Source organism: Perissodus microlepis, chromosome 13 (assembly GCF_051167445.1).
Source record: "Perissodus microlepis isolate ML-2025 ecotype Zambia chromosome 13, ASM5116744v1, whole genome shotgun sequence".
In the NCBI taxonomy this organism is placed as follows: Eukaryota; Metazoa; Chordata; class Actinopteri; order Cichliformes; family Cichlidae; genus Perissodus; species Perissodus microlepis.
In genome coordinates, this window is record NC_140473.1 from 3,920,304 (window position 1) to 3,938,096 (window position 17,793).

Consider the following 17,793-nt stretch of genomic DNA (forward strand, 5'->3'; position numbering starts at 1 on the left):
TCTACTTTTCACTACTTGTCACAGTATTTTAGTTTGTGACATTTTCCCTTGTAACATCAGCAACCAAATATTGATGTTACTATTATATTCTGGATTTTTTTTAAATAACGCAATTGCTTCACATTATTGTACACCTCAAAGGGCAAATGTAATTATATCCACTGTCAATTTAAATACTAAGCACTAAATATCAGTTTAATTATCCTACACACAATATAGCAGTGACATGATATCCATTCCATTTAAAAGAGCATATGAGCTTCCAGTATTATTTCATTAAAGTCATTAAGAAGTTTGTCATAATCATGAGCTGATTGCTGATGCAAAGTGTGCTTAACAAGCCAGCAACTGGTGAGAATGTTAACTATGACTTGTTTTGCTGTAGGTCATAAAATAGTATTGAAGTTTGTTTATACATTTACACAAAGATAAGTTGTTCTCTTTAATAGAAAAGAAACCACTTTAACAAGCTTACAGAAACCAGCATCAAGACCGGCATTGGTCAAATTAAAAGTAATTAGTTACTAATTACTGATTACTTCTCCAAGAAAATGATCCCGTTACTTTACTGATTACTTATTTTCAAAAAGTAATTAGTTACTTTATTACTTTAGTTACTCTCTAAACATGCTTACACAACCTGAATACGTAATAAAGCAATAGACCTTTCAGCCCAATTCTACTTTTTCTGCATAATTTATCATATAAAACTGAATCACATGAAAAAGCCTCTTTTTAAAACTTTCATGCACATTGCATCAAGCAAAAATTAAATTATATGCAACAGTCTTTGACTGGAAGAAGTTTGTTTAACATTTAAAGCTATTTTCTGCATATTCCAGCATATAAAATAAAATATTTTTTGTGTTAACACTCACTCTTTCAAATAGATGCAAGTAAAACACAGCAAAAAATAAATAAAATCAAAGATTCAGCAGCACTGAGTCCTGTCGCTCTTAACTCTATTGTCACCTGTTTTGCAGGAGAGGGGCCGGTGCCGGTTTGCCCGGTGCTGCAGCGGTCATGTCAGTGGCGGGGATCTGGGGATTTCTCTGTGAATTTCACATTCCCGTGGCAGCGTGCTCGGTGCTTGCTCAGATTTGAAGTTTAATTTTTTGCTATAGAAAGTTTTATTCCCACGCAGAGTGTACAGCGGACACTAATGTTTTTGTCATTTTTTATGGAATCAAACTCAAAGTAATGTAAGTACTTTCAAATTTTAAACGCTACATGGTCGTACTCTCTCCCGCATATTATCCATTGTTTGTTGCTGCCATGGACATCGCAGACTCGTACGTCATTGTCATGTGACACTCTCACAAACAGAATCACAGTTTAGTAGCACAGTGGGAAAGTAACAGTAATCTAATTACTTTTTTGCAATAGTAATTCCTCACCATACTTGTTACAGCCCATCTCTGATCATGACAACACAGTAACCTACATCACAACACTAACCTTCATGCCTGAGAAAATCGTCTAGTGTTTGCTAACTAGCTAGCATGTCACCACCTTGACTGTTGACCATCCTTCACTGTTTTGCTGAACATTTTTTTTTTGGGTGGGGTGTTATTTTCTCTTATTATCTTGCTTTTGTGTTTGTTTCACTGCCATGAGGCCGTGTCTCAGCAGATACCACATTTTGCTGTTATTCTGGATACTTTGAAGAACAGTGACCAAAAACCCACCAAACACATTCATCTGAATGAAATCAAAGTGGTAAATACTTGAAGTGTGTGCTTACATTGTCTATCTCTTTTCTGTTTGTTTTTTTAATATTTGTTAATTAGTATTTTTCTTTCACTTTAGCTCCTTTTCTTTGGTCACTTTTGTCAGAGGTGTTAGGCAGACAAAGGACAACGAAGCTGCCAGCTCACTAACTACAACTTCAAAGGTCTTTCCACTTAACTAAACTGCATATGTATTTCTCTCTCTCTCTCCTTCTCTTTCTGTCTCTCTCTCACTGTAGGCGAGGACTGTGATTCATGTACTTCTTGTGAAGACCACCATTAGGTTCTTGCAATACAGCTTTTATCTCCATCCCTGGGACTAATATCACTTACATTTTCTTTTTCTGGCTGCTTTTACACCTCATGTTCTTTCTCCTTCTATCCTTTCTGACTTAGCTCCCTCACTTTTCTCTTGCTGGCATGTCCGCTCGGTTTTCCCCATCGTGTTTTCCCAGGAAATCATAATTGGTTAAAACCCCAAGTCTAACTGTTGACAAACAGAATGTGTATATTTAGTAATTTTGTTTATTATTTCTTTTTCAAGTTTTATTAATAATGAACCAAAGAAAGCAACGGTTCTGGCTTATATAAAAATAACTTTCCTTTTTTCTAAAAAGCCCATTTGGTTTTTCCCAATATTCAGTCTAAGGTTAGTTTTGTCACCTGTGATGACTTAGAGATCTCAGGCTTATAGATTCCTAATTCTCATTTCCAAAATAAAACAAATCCTGCGTCATCATCATTTCATTAGAATGATTATCACGATCATCAGATCATGATTATCATTGTAATCAAAATCATTCCAAGTCTCATCATCATCATCCCTAACATTTTTACACTCATCACAATCAATACCACCACTCTTGTATAATTTTAATCATCCAATCAAATGCCATCATTATAATCTTCATAACAATTAGTGTCAACATCATGGAAATTTTGCTTCTATTTGGATAAAATACTGTCTGTCATTATCATCTGAGTCATCATCAGCAATAATAAAGCTATTAATTGGTTTTAAATGAAATATATATATATATATATATATATATATATATATATATATATATATATATATATATAAACTGAGCTGGAAATAATAAGGAAACCCTTTTTTTTAAAGAGCAAATCAATACAATGCCTTAAAGCATTGGGGGTAAAAATTTAAATACACGAAAAAAGAAGATATAGAACTTGAATAACATTAAGGCGGTATATACATTTTTTTTTCCACATGTGGACGCACACACACACACACACACATTCTTTATTATCTGCTCCATAGATGGCTACTTCCTTACTTCTATTTTCTACTTGAAAACTAGGAAGAGAAACAAGAGATCATCTCACCTTTACTGCTGATTTTATCCTGTTGTAGGGGGTTTCAGGTGGAGCATACTGTACCAAGATAACATTTCATAGGCCCCTTGGTATTAGTCAGCGCTCCATCTGTGTTCTAGAGTTCTAGCAGCTTTAGAGAAACAATGGCTAGTTGGCATTTGACATAGCACCATGATCAGTTGGTGTGTTTCAATGTGAAGATGCAGGGTTTAACTTAGATACTGAGTGCAAACGGGTGGAAAGCTAATGTCATGGTATGCTATGTTTTGCACGGATGGAAGAGTAGTTCTCCTGCTTATGCACTTTTATTTTTGCTCTACTCTGCTTAACTGTGTTGGCGATGCCCAAGGCAGCAAAGTTGAGAGAAAATGCAAGCAATGCACTGGTGAGTCTACACTGTTCCATATTTCCGCAACTGCAGCTAGGCTTAATAAAGCCAGTGCTTCACTGTTAGTCAATTTCTCTGTGTTTGTTGTTGTTTACAGAATATTTATGTGGACTTGCATGAGTTTAGTCCTGGTGACAAAGTCTTAGCTCTTTGTCCGCTTGTAAGTTTATCTTCCTGGGTCCGTATACAGCTGTCAAACATTATTTGGATCAGAGTTATTAGATTTCAACTTGTGGTTGTTGGAAACCGATGAAGCTTTTTTCATGTTAATTTAATAAAACTCTATTATGATCAGTTTTCTTGGTGCACCTTTTGCTTTTCCCCAAGAAGAAAGAGTTGTGAGACCTGTCTTGGTAGCTGGTAATGATACATGTTAAGCCATGTTAAGCATACTCCTACCAACAGATTTCAAAACTGGGTTGGTGTCAATGGTACTGCTCTCAAATAGCTTTCATACTCAGAATTCATATTAACCAATGTACAGTGGCTTGCAAAAGTATTTGGCCCCCTTGAACTTTTCCACATTTTGTCACATTACAGCCACAAACATGAATCAATCTTATTGGAATTCCACGTGAAAGACCAACACAAAGTGGTGCACACGTGAGAAGTGGAACAAAAATCATACATGATTCCAAACATTTTTTACAAATAAATAACTGAAAAGTGGGTGACAAAATGTGGAAAAGTTCAAGGGGGCCGAATACTTTTGCAAGCCACTGTATGTCGTCCTCTGTACCAATCATATGTGTTTTTTTCCCCAGGGACCAATCCTTGGACCTGTTTTCTGTTTTCTTTCGAAATGTTATTCCCGGGCCATCTACTTAAAGGTTTGATGGGATTTTCTGCCATTGCTATGCAGATGATACACAGCTGTACTTTTGAGGTGCATTGCATTGCTCAGTCGTCCAGTTGGTGCAAAAAAACAAGCAGCAAGACTGCTAACAAAAACTAGTTGCCTTCATATATCACACCGATTCTTGTGTTGTTTCACTGGCTTTAAGTGAAATTCAGAATCCACTTTAAAATCCTGTTATTAACACGTAAAACTCTACATGTGCCACACTCTCATTTTAAAACCAGAGGTGACTGTGCTCTTGAGGTTATGGTGCTCCAACTTTGGAACAGCCTTCCTCAAGGCTGGTTGGCTGATTCTGTGATTTGTTTTAAACAGCTACTGAAAACACACTTTTATAGGTTAGTTTTCCATTAATCTTTCCCCTTTATTTTGGGCCATACTTTACAACTATTTACAAGTATGGATGTGTGTATGTTCAAATGAATGTCTGCATGTTTCTGTGTCTGTACGTTTAAACATGTGTACTTATCTGTAGATATAATGATATTTATGCCTTAGAACCTAGAAGCTTCTTTAATAGGAGAAGAGTTTCAAAATAACAAAAAAAAAACCCAAACAATTATGTCCTCATTAACCCAGCTCCAGGCAGACCTCTACAGAGAGGAGACACACTTGAAGAAATTATTTTTCATCCTCTTCCCCTGCTTGTCAGTTTCAGACTCTGTGGTATCTCAAAATCACAAGGACATCAAAAATATGAATGACCTTAACAATTCAGACACCAGTGGAGCTGAGTGTTTCTTTGCAGGTGTGATGGTAATGAACTTTGTATGCTCTTCATCCATCTTGCTGAAACACACATGCACAAACCACATCCATTTCTCCTGATTGCTGCCCCCCTTCACTCCCTCACGATGGCACTGAGCCGTGGAAATGTCAGGGGTCAGGTTTACATTGACGCTAAAGCGCTGGTCACCCTGGGCCACAGTAAAGGTCAGCACCATGGTGACAGCTGGTTGATATCGTCGTTGGGAAGTTAGTCATGAGTCACCGCTCCAAATCCTCCATGTGGCATTAACATCATTCTCTGATTTCTCGCTTTCTCTGTCTTGTTTTATTTTCAGATGCCATCTTGACAGATCTGCCTGGTGGAGGGTGTGATGGAAAGGTCAGTACTTATAGTTAACACAATATTTTTTTTCTTTTACTTGTTTGGTGAATAATGCAGTGTGAAAACAAATGCATATATTTAATAGAACCATATTACTTATTCATAACTTTAAATTATAGAAATAGCACCTGGAATGTGAGGAAATCTTGATTTTATATAATGAAACTGCCACTTGGTTCTAAATAAGCTAATGGCAGGTTTCACCATGTATTATCAGCCTACATATATGCATTGATTTGGAATAGTTACACCTAATAAACAGTGGCTTGACAGTTTTGCCAAGAGTGATGCAGAGTTCATGTCATATTGAATTTCCTGTAAATACAAGCTGTCATCTGGGCAAAAACTTTCACGTCACTCTGCTAGGGGTAATTACTAGCATGAAATAGGCTTTTATTTATAGGCCATCATGTCTTAGACTTGAACCTGTGAATCAAATGTATGACACACAAAACACATGTTACTAATGCGGACAGGAGATCAAAAAATGATAAACTTTAAAAATAAATATACTTAAACAAGATTTCAGGTTGTACCAAATGGGTTTGACTCTTAACACCCTCCAGGTCACCAGTGATCCATTTAGGGTTGGATTGGGTTTTGTTTGAGGCAGACAACTACACCCACACCACATGTATGCTATCGCTATTTATTGTGGTTTAACCTGTCAAGGACAAAAACGTACAGAAAATTCTGCATCAAGCCTTGTAATCATAGCTTTCCTACTTTTGTTAAACCTAGGTTGACAGCTTGGTGGTGTGATGGTTAGTGCTGTTGCCTTACAGCAAGAAGGGCCTGGGTTCAAATCCACAATCTGGCTGGTTTGCAGTGTGTAATTAGAGTTAGATTAATTGGTGATTCTAAATTATCCATGAATGTAAGTGCAAATGGTTGTTTGTCTCTATGAAATCATCAACCTCCAAATTGGTTCATTAAGCAAGACTAGCAGTAATTGCCTTGATTAACAAAGTAGTTGTTCAAACAACAAGATTTCATTGTGTTTTCCTAAGTTTTTAACTTGTGTAGAATGAATTAAAACAAATTTCACTTTACATACTTCAATAAATCACTTCAAGTCAATGTAAGTATACTACGTTGATCCAACGTAATCTGATTACATTAAGCCACCAAATGCCAAATGTGTTGGTTTGACATGGTCAAAAATGGGTTATTGTACTTGGTTAAATCACGTGGAAAAAGGTGCCATGATTAAATTGTGTTCATCCAACAACAGTTTTTTTTTGAGTGTGCAAGATGTTTTGTTTCTATTGAAGGCTTTTCCATTGGGTATTCCAAACAAGAATAAATTTAATAATAAAAAGGGGTAAACTTAAAACCAAAATCCTAAACTCAGTCCTAAACCTTGTTGGGGCAACCTAGGATCCTGGTAGATGTTAGGGGGCTGACGCAAAATGAAACCTGCTTCCAAAAACATCCCTGATGGAATCACTGAACAACCCACAAAAAGAGAAAAAAGCTTTTACTTTCTAATCTTTCTTATCCATTCCAACATTTAATCTGCTCTTAATTTCTTCCTAGTAGTGCTCGACTTCCTGTTTTATCATTGTCTGATCAGTGTCATTATATTTATAGCTACCCGATTAATCATTTACCATTGGTCTGAACATCAAAGCAGGTAAGGGGGAAACTGCAGGGCAAGAAACTGAGCTCAGCAAAATCTTGCTTTATTATTTTTCTACTTTGGCTGCCACTTCTTTTCTCTGCTTCTTTTTGTTTCTTACACAAAATATCAAGTGAGAAAATCTATTAAAACCACATTTTCAGTGCACAATAACAAAACACATAAAAGAAAGACACTCCAGGCTTCACTGTGATGCCCTTACTTTGGAAACGATGTGGAAAGCATTTTACATGCAACCCATACAGAGTTTATTTAAAGAGCCTCTGTGTTCTTCCCAGTCTTCTCTCTGTTCTCTACCCTTTACTGATTCCCCAGACCTCATGTTGCCCCCCCTCACCCCCTTCTTTTACTGGCAGGATAAATGTATACACTCTCTGCACCACAGGGGTTCTAATCTATGTGTGTGTGCTGGAGAAAAGAAGGACGTGTTAGACAGCAAACGTATGTAGCAACACCAGAGCAACAACCTCTCGTCAGTGTTGCACACTCTGACACGTACGGGTTAATGTGGCCACCAGCCGTGTGGCGTGGTTGGCTGGCTCACCTTCCATCTTGCCCAGCCAAGCTCCATGCTGGGCACGACACGCCCGCCTGACAGTATGCATCCGCCAGGCCATGACAGCTCGCATATGGAAATCTTCTGCCACCGGTGGAGAGGGAGAGCCAGGGAGGGCAGTGGGGCCAGTTAGAGAGCTACGCTGAAAGAAACAAATACATGTCGTACATCAGAGGATGGGATCCAAAGCGTGGCAAAAAAAAGGGCAAAATATATGTTTCGTGGCAGTCATTGGAGAGAACATTTTTGGCGGTAGGAGTGTGCACTGAGCATTCAGGCTGGGATGAGTGAAAACACAGATTACTTTTCTAAAAACAATTTTCAGATCTATACACAACTAAAAAGAAGACACAGTTAGAAAAGAATTGTAATCAACATTCCTTTTTTTAAGTAATAACAGACAACATTACTACAGTTACTAGTGGTACAACCATAGTCCAGGAGTGAGTAATTAAGTAGTTCAGTAGTGGGTGGGGGGTGGGGGGGTCTTAAGTCACAGTTTCTGATGGCCTGAGGGTAAAAGCTCCAGCTCATTCTTTCTGTCTTGGCAGCCAGCAGACGGCGATATCTCCCTGATGGCAGACAGAGAACAGACTGTTGTTGGGGTGCTGGAATCCCCTGGAACCCTCCTGGCTCTAGATCGGCATTGTTTGTAAATGTCCTGCTGATTGGGAAGGTTGGACTTTGGTCTCATCGGCTGCAGGTCCCCATCCAGGTGGTGATACTCCCACACTATGGTGCAAGTGTAGAAGTTCATGAGCACCCTGAGTTTAAAGTCTTTAATTGTCTGAAATGGTATAAGCAATGATGTGCTTTCTTCACCAGGGTGTTAAAGTGGCACAACCATGGTCACTGCTTTAAATAACTATAAAATGTGATAGTTTTACTACTCTTTACATTCTTAACCACCAATTTGGTTTGTAGCATCGGGTTTGGTGTTGCCACTCTGCACTTCCAACTTCAATGAGTCAAATGAATTCCCAGCTTCCTAATTGTACACCTACATTATGAGAAATATTTTGGCCTACATTAAATAGTAGCTCAACTGGTAATCAAAACAGATCAAATGGCATTATGGCATAACATTTACCCGATTCTTTAACTTGTTAGTGTCCACCAGGTCATGGATGAACCTCTTAGGGGTAGGGTTAGATTACAGTTTAGCCAATTGCTTAACAAACTTTTCAGTTTCAGACACCGGAAGCTATTACCTTTCAAATCAAGACTTGGATTCATTTTTGCCTGACAGTTTTCCTCTTATAATGTTTCACGTGGGCATGCCAAATAGGTGGAAAGCTTTTGAATGCATCCATTTGAAAAACAGTTTAGTAAACCTAACAGGGCCAAATGCAGAGAGGGAGACATATAGCTAGATAAAGAGGTGAGTGGCATGCAGTAGTGTGTGTTTGTAGTGAGCGTAGCCATCTGCTGTTCATCATCACTTCTCCAAGTCTCAATCTTGCTCTCATCTCTAGCATTTGGAGGCACTGAGGTTTCTGATGCCAGCAAAGGTCAGAGCTGGTGATTTATTGGTCCTCTTGCGGGAGGCCGTCTGTGGACCTGAGATACCTGCTGTGCCCCTGGATCAAAGCCAACATCCCTGACACCAGTGACATGCTGCCAACACAAGGAAAGCTTGCATTGGACATATTTCACATTGCTGTATACATATATATGTTCCAGCTGAATTAATTCAGCCATGGCAGATGACCTGACATCACTGTGAGTATAATAGTTATATCAGTTGACTGTTGTGGAGAAAGTCAGCCACTTATACACACAAAATGTGATTTTACATTAAATATTTTAAGCTTTTAGCTATTTTTCAGCTGACTAGCGGGTATCATAGATAGTAAATAAAAGCTGTACTGTTGTTTTTTGTACAACCTGGCTGTAATTGATCACGTTCATGAATCTGGATAAGATGTATGCACACAATGGTTCACACACATAACAGGTTGTCCCAGTTTCATAAGTCTGGATAGGATGTTAACATGCGCAACCACAAAAACAGAATATTACAAAAATCCAAATCTGTTAAAGATGTCCATATCACCACAGCTACTATATGCCCAAAATGTGTTCTGGCAAACATTTTCATGTGCTACTATGATCATTTGAAATTGAATCATTAAATGCAGCAGTCAATTTACCTGCCAGCATCTATGCAGTGTGTTGGCTCACATGACTTTTTTATTTATTGTATTTTTACCTCTCACATTGAAGCTACCCATAAAAATGCCCTGTCCTTGTCATGGCACCACTGTAGCACACATCATCCACAGAAAACATGGTTGAGTTTACTTAATGAGGTGCAATGAGGTGCACAGTAAGTCCTCAGGTCATTGTGATGGATGTATCATTAATGCGTTAAAAAAAAAAACAAAAAAAAAAAACCTCCCTGAACCTCTCAGCTTCAGCATCACCTCTGGGCTAAACTCTTGGTTGTCAATACAGTTTCTTTATAGCATGTTTTGAAAAAGAAAATCAAAGAAATGTACTGTACTTCTATTTAGGTTCTCTTTTTCACATCAACCTAATGAGGAAATTATTTGTTTGATTTCAGTTGCAGACAGTGCTGTTTGGTCTACTAGATTTCAAATTTACTGCCTTTTAAAGTCCGACAGGATTCTACTGCTATGGTTGCAAAATAAATTTAAAAAAAAAACTCCTGGGAAAGCAACCATTTCCCTCTCTTGTTCTGTGACCTTAGAAAACACTGTTCTGGTTCATGTTGTCTTTAACAACTTCAACTCTTCTTAAAGACAACATGATATTCATTTACACTCAATATTACAGTCCACATTAGAGTTAATAAAGATGACTAATTAGGGTATATTTTAGAGTGGGCCTACCTCATGACTCATGTCTGGTCAGAATCCCAACATGGCAAAAGATGAAACTTGAGGCTTCACAATGAGACTTCAGGTTCAGGCGATGACACAGGAGTTTTGTTTGTTCAAATACTACCATTTTACAAAAAGTTTCTCATCTTCCTCTTGACAGTACCCCATTGGGTTATCTGTAGGGTTTAGGTCAGCCGAGTTGGTTGACCAGTCAAGCACATGATCAGGAAACCATTTGGCAGTAATTTTGGCAGGTGTCACTCAGCAGGAATCTTGATGCGGTCTTGATGCAATCTCCAGTTACATTGTTGTGTTGATTTTGGACACAGTGGACAAACTGGAAAATTCACAGTATACTTTCAATACTTTACATTCTGTGTCTTTTCCTTCTTGCTTCAGACTCTAGAACCTTGAATTCTAAATGAAATTTAAATTTGTCTTTCATCTGAAAATAAGACTTTGGACCACTGAGCAACACTCCACTCCTCTGCGATCGTGGTTCAAGAGTTGGCAGTTCGTCTTGTATTTGGAAGGTTGCCGGTTCGAGCCCCGGCTCCGACAGTCTCGGTCATTGTGTCCTTGGGCAAAACACTTCACCCATTGCCTACTGGTGGTGGTCAGAGCACCTGGTGGCGCCAGTGTCCGGCAACCTCATCTCTGTCAGTGCGCCCCACTGACAGAGATGAGGTTGCAAGCTACAATGTAGCTTGCCATCACCGGTGTGTGGATGACTGAATGTAGTGTAAAGCGCTTTGGGGTCCTTAGGGACTAAGTAAAGCGCTGTACAAATACAGACCATTTTTCTCCTTGGCTCCTTGTGACATCTGTGGTTCAACTGTTCAAATTTATTAAACCCCCCAAAATATGACTATCCAGAGTTGGGACCAGGAAGCAGAGTCGCAGTCTTACACGCCTCTCTGCAGCTTCTCTCCTCCTGCTACCCCCCCAAAAACCCATCTCCATAGAGACTGTGTCAGCTTCCAAAAAGACAAAAAACAAACTAAAAACCAGCAACAAACAACTTAAACATAAACAATCAAAAAGAAAGAACAGTACAGTATCCACATCCGAACCAAAGAGTAAAACAGTGAAATGTGGATTATTAAATATTAGGTCTCTCTCCTCCAAGTCTCTGTTAGTACATGACTTAATAATTGATCAACAAATTGATTTACTCTGCCTTACAGAAACCTGGTTGCAGCAGGATGATTATGTTAGTTTAAATGAATCAACACCCCCGAGTCATTCTAACTACCAGAAACCTCGAAGCACAGGCCGAGGGGGCGGTGTGGCAGCAATTTTTCACACCAGCCTATTAATTAATGAAAGACCAAGACAGACTTTTAATTCATTTGAAAGCCTGATGCTTAACATTGTCCACCCCAGCTGTGAAACTCAGAAACCAGTCTTACTTGTTACCATCTATCGTCCACCTGGGCCTTACACAGAGTTTCTGTCTGATTTCTCAGACTTTATATCTAATTTAGTTCTGAGCTCAAATAAAATAATTATTGTGGGTGATTTTAACATCCATGTAGATGCTAAAAATGACAGCCTCAACATGGCATTTAGTCTGTTATTAGACTCAATTGGCTTCTCTCAAAATGTAAAAGAACCCACCCACCACTTTAATCACACTCTAGATCTTGTTTTAACATATGGCATAGAAACTGAACATTTAACAGTGTTTCCTGAAAACCCTCTCCTGTCTGATCATTTCCTGATAACATTTACATTTACAATAATTGATTACACAGCGGTGGAGAGTAGATTTTATCAAAGTAGATGTCTTTCTGAAAGCGCTGTAACTAAGTTTAAGAATATAATCCACCCACTGTTATCATCTTCAATGCCCTGTACCAACACAGAGCAGAGCAGCTATCTGAACGCTACCCCAACAGAGGTTGATTATCTTGTTAATAATTTCACCTCCTCACTACGTACGACTCTGGATACTGTAGCTCCAGTGAAAACTAAGGTCTCTAATCAGAAGTACCTGACTCCGTGGTATAATTCTCAAACACGTACCCTAAAGCAGATGACTCATAATCTGGAGAGGAAATGGCGTGTCACAAATTTAGAGGATCATCATTTAGCCTGGAGAAATAGTTTGCTGCTTTATAAGAAAGCCCTCCGCAAAGCCAGAACATCTTACTATTCATCACTGATTGAAGAAAATAAGAACAACCCCAGGTTTCTCTTCAGCACTGTAGCCAGGCTGACAAAGAGTCAGAGCTCTGTTGAGCCAACCATCCCTTTAACGTTAACTAGTAATGACTTCATGAACTTCTTCACAAATAAAATTTTTATCATTAGAGAAAAGATTACCAGTAATCATCCCACAGATGTAATATTATCTACAGCTACTCTTAGTACCATTGATGTTAAGTTAGACTCTTTTTCTCCAATTGATCTTTCTCAGTTAACTTCAATAATTACTTCCTCCAAACCATCAACGTGTCTTTTAGACCCCATTCCTACAAAACTGCTCAAAGAAGTCCTGCCATTGATTAATTCTTCGATCTTAAATATGATCAACCTATCTCTAATGGTCGGCTATATACCACAGGCCTTCAAGCTGGCTGTGGTTAAACCTTTACTCAAAAAGCCATCTCTAGACCCAGCAGTCTTAGCTAATTATAGGCCAATCTCCAACCTTCCTTTCATATCAAAAATCCTTGAAAGAGTAGTTGTCAAACAGCTAACAGATCATCTGCAGAGGAATGGTTTATTTGAAGAGTTTCAGTCAGGTTTCAGAGCTCATCACAGCACAGAAACAGCTTTAGTGAAGGTTACAAATGATCTTCTTATGGCCTCTGACAGTGGACTCATCTCTGTGCTTGTCCTGCTAGACCTCAGTGCAGCGTTCGATACTGTCGACCATAATATCCTATTAGAGCGATTAGAACATGCTGTAGGTATTACAGGTACTGCACTGCAGTGGTTTGTATCATATCTATCTAATAGACTCCAATTTGTGCATGTAAATGGAGAGTCCTCTTCACACACTGAGGTTAATTATGGAGTTCCACAGGGTTCAGTGCTAGGACCAATTCTGTTTACATTATACATGCTTCCCTTAGGCAGCATCATTAGAAGACATAGCATACATTTTCACTGCTATGCAGATGACACCCAGCTCTATCTGTCCATGAAGCCAGATAACACACACCAATTAGTTAAACTGCAGGAATGTCTTAAAGACATAAAGACCTGGATGGCCGCTAACTTTCTGCTTCTTAATTCAGATAAAACTGAGGTTATTGTACTCGGCCCTGAAAATCTTAGAAATATGGTATCTAACCAGATTCATACTCTGGATGGCATTACCTTGGCCTCCAGTAACACTGTGAGGAACCTTGGAGTCATTTTTGACCAGGACATGTCCTTCAACGCACATATTAAACAAATATGTAAGACTGCTTTCTTCCATTTGCGCAACATCTCTAAAATTAGAAATATCCTGTCTCAGAGTGACGCTGAAAAACTAGTTCATGCATTTATTACTTCCAGGCTGGACTACTGTAATTCATTATTATTAGGATGTCCAAAAAACTCACTGAAAAGCCTTCAGCTAATCCAAAATGCTGCAGCAAGAGTACTGACAGGGACTAGAAGGAGAGAGCATATTTCTCCTGTTTTGGCTTCCCTTCATTGGCTTCCTGTTAAATCCAGAATTGAATTCAAAATCCTGCTCCTCACATACAAGGTCTTAAATAATCAGGCCCCATCTTATCTTAATGACCTTGTAGTACCATATCACCCTATTAGAGCACTTCGCTCTCGCTCTGCAGGCCTACTTGTTGTTCCTAGAGTATTTAAAAGTAGAATGGGAGGCAGAGCCTTCAGTTTTCAGGCCCCTCTTCTGTGGAACCAGCTTCCAGTTTGGATTCGGGAGACAGAAACTATCTCTACTTTTAAGATTAGGCTTAAAACTTTCCTTTTTGCTAAAGCATATAGTTAGGGCTGGACCAGGTGACCCTGAATCCTCCCTTAGTTATGCTGCAATAGACGTAGGCTGCCGGGGGATTCCCAAGATGCATTGAGTTTTTCCTTTCCAGTCACCTTTCTCACTCACTATGTATTAATAGACCTCTCTGCATTGAATCATATCTGTTATTAACCTCTGTCTCTCTTCCACAGCATGTCTTTTATCCTGTCTTCCTTCTCTCACCCCAACCGGTCGCAGCAGATGGCCGCCCCTCCCTGAGCCTGGTTCTGCCGGAGGTTTCTTCCTGTTAAAAGGGAGTTTTTCCTTCCCACTGTCGCCAAAGTGTTTGCTCATAGGGGGTCATATGATTGTTGGGTTTTTCTCTGTATCTATGAAGCGCCTTGAGGCGACTTTTGTTGTGATTTGGCGCTATATAAATAAAATTGAATTGAATTGAATTGAACTGTAGTTTGATATTAAATGGTAAATAAGAGAGCCTTTCTGCTCTGAGCCGTCAACGTGCTTTATACAACTTGCCTCATTCACCCATTCATATAAGCACATTTTTCGATACGCTTTTTATGTAAGTGCTAGAAAGCAACTTTAGTATCTTGCCCAAGAATGTTTGGCATGTAGACTGGAGAAGACAAGGACTGTACCACCAACCTTTGGATTAGTAGGTGACATGTAGCACCACCTGAGCTACTGTGATGTATTGCTATTTTTCATCCCTCTCTGCCCAAATTAGGAGTGGGTAATTTGCATGCCTGCTGCTTTCTTTGGATGTGGTAGCACTTTCTTAGGCTCCTGCTCTGCAATCAAGCCCTGATTCGTTCGATACTGTTGATCACAATATCCTATTAGAACGATTAGAGCTCACTGTAGGTATTACAGGTACTGTGCTGCTGTGGTTTGTATCATATCTATCTAACAGACTCCAATTTGGTCATGTAAATGGAGAGTCCTCTTCACACACTATGGTCAATTATGGTGTTCCACAGGGTTCAGTGCCAGGACCAATTCTGTTTACATTATACATGCTTCCCTTGGGCAGTATCATTAGAAGACATAGCATTAGAAGATTCGTGAGGCCACTACAGTTCGACCTCTCTGCACTGAATGATACTTGTTATTAATCTCTGTCTCTCTTCCACAGCATGTCTTTTATCTTGTCTTCCTTCTTTCATCCCAACCGGTCGCAGCAGATGGCCCCGCCCCTCCCTGAGCCTGGTTCTGCCAGAGGTTTCTTCCTGTTAAAAGGGAGTTTTTCCTTCCCACTGTCACCAAAGTGTTTGCTCATAGGTTAATATGATTGTTGGGTTTTTCTCTGTATCTGTTATTGTAGGATCTACTGTACAATATAAAGTGCCTTGAGGCGACTGTTGTTGTGATTTGGCGCTATATAAATAAAATTGAATTGAATTGAATTGAATTGAATTGATTCCACATTTTCCGTAGTCACCATGATAGGCACATAAAGAGCCATATTACAAATGCATTAGTTGTAGCCCCTTTCCTGAAGCTGCTGTGTACATAGTGGCTGTTGATGCACTGACATCAGCCTCAGTCCACTGCTTGGAAGGCTCTCCCAAGTTCTTGAATCATCTTTTCCATACTATCCTGGTTATACCTGCTGCTTGTGCATCTTTTCCTATTAAGCTTTCCCCTTCCGGTCAACTTTCAATAAGCTTTGATACAGCACTCTTTGATACAGCCTTTTTGACAATGACACTACTACTGCAGTCTGTAATCAACAACAACAGCCCCAAACGTTGTAACTGCTTTGTCCATAGAACTGTAAAATCATGTTGATCTAATAGTAATTTATGGGCCACTTCTTAAAAGGCCTGTGTATAATATACACATAATGGGGAGAAAGCAGTGAAAATGCTTTAAATAATGTACATAGCTTTTAATTTCCACCTTCAAATATATGGTATACAAGACATTAAATCCAATTCCTTTGTGCTTTATTGGAAAAATGCAGAAAAGAGACTCTGCATGAATAAAATCCCAAAACTGTGTGTTTCCATGTGGTGCCACAGTTTAATCTTAACTGGCTGTTAAGTTTAAAGCATTTTTATTTTAAGCCTCCTGAAAATATAAATGATAAAAGGAAATTGAAGCCTGTGGCTAATTACTCTTTAATATTTAATTTGGAATAAGGAAATTATTAGGTTCTGGCCTTGTAATGCCAAAACCTCATCAAGAATGGACAGTGCTTCACCAAGTCAAAACCAGAAATGTATGCAAGTGAATGAACTCCTGAAGTCTTCCTACTTGGTCGATCAATAGTATTGATTAACCGTTAATGCCAGAGGGAAATCATTGATTGTCCAGCCTGACATGACAAGGTCTCTTTAAAACACTGTTGAATTGAACTTTTTAAGCAATTTAGGAATTCCAGATGATGTGTGCGTATTTAGGATTTATTGTAAATGTGAAAGCAAAAAATCATTAATGTATGAGTTCCTATTCACTGCTTTATACTCTTTGACTACTTTTGCAATCAGAAATCTCAAAATGCAAACAACAAAAATGTGTGAGTGTTTCTTTTCAGCCCAACAAAGACAAACGAGTGTTTGTATTGCTCTGTATTTATTTCAGCCTTGTCTTTGGGTTTGTCTCCAGGACATAATTGGTGGAAAATGAGAAACAAAAAAGCGTGAATTCTCATGAGGCCACTACAGTTCGTTCAGTGTGGCCTCTGCAGGCTTTGAGAGTAGATCTACAGCAACTCAATAGCGAAAGTGGATAAGTACTTGTGTATTGGTTAAAGTTTTACATGTTGGCCTCATCAGACAGCTATCATATCAATCATAAAGATCTATTTTAAAAATTGCTTACTTTTAGACTAAGACAGTCTGAATGGAACACAGCATATAGCATGGAGATGATATTGATTATCTTGTGAGAATTAAAACCAGTAGACTGTGTATGCTCTTGTCTCCACAGAAACTGTCCCCAGGGAAGAACCTTTAGAGGAATTAAGTTTCTACCTATGTTTCTACCAGAGGAACCAAGGGCTACGTGAGGACCAGAATTCTTTCACCCCCCACAAAAATGTTATGTTTGGGGTGAAACCACAGGAACTTTTGTGTCAGGACATAAGTACAAAAAGTCATTGCTTTGATAGATAAGTGAAGACCTTAGAAGAGCTATAGATTCTCTAAAATGGGTGTATATGGGAGATATTCTATACATGGACACTTTCTGCATGTCCGGAAAACATTTATTCTCAATTGGAGATGTATTTAAAATAGAATGCCGGAGTATATTTTTATATCTCCATTGCATCTTTCTAATGTTTGCTTTTTCTTTATGTCTATTAAAGTTTCACTTTTTTTCAGTACACTAACTCTAAAGCCTTTAGCGTCAGTGCTGATATC

At 38.8% G+C, this 17,793-nt stretch overlaps 1 protein-coding gene across 5 annotated transcripts in view; it reads left to right on the forward strand.

Annotated features, from left to right (window-relative positions):
- Positions 1 to 13,952, forward strand: part of LOC146374509 (uncharacterized) — a 462,267-nt gene extending 448,315 nt beyond the window's left edge. For 2 of the 5 annotated variants that reach the window (XM_084949001.1, XM_084948998.1), the window contains 2 exons: positions 5,383 to 5,426; positions 8,179 to 13,951. The gene's annotated coding sequence lies outside the window, so the exon portion shown is untranslated. Of the gene's footprint in view, positions 1 to 5,382; positions 5,427 to 8,178 lie in introns of all 5 variants that reach the window. The other 3 variants (XM_084948992.1, XM_084948989.1, XM_084949000.1) reach the window with 2 other exon arrangements.
- Positions 13,953 to 17,793: the final 3,841 nt, after the last annotated feature.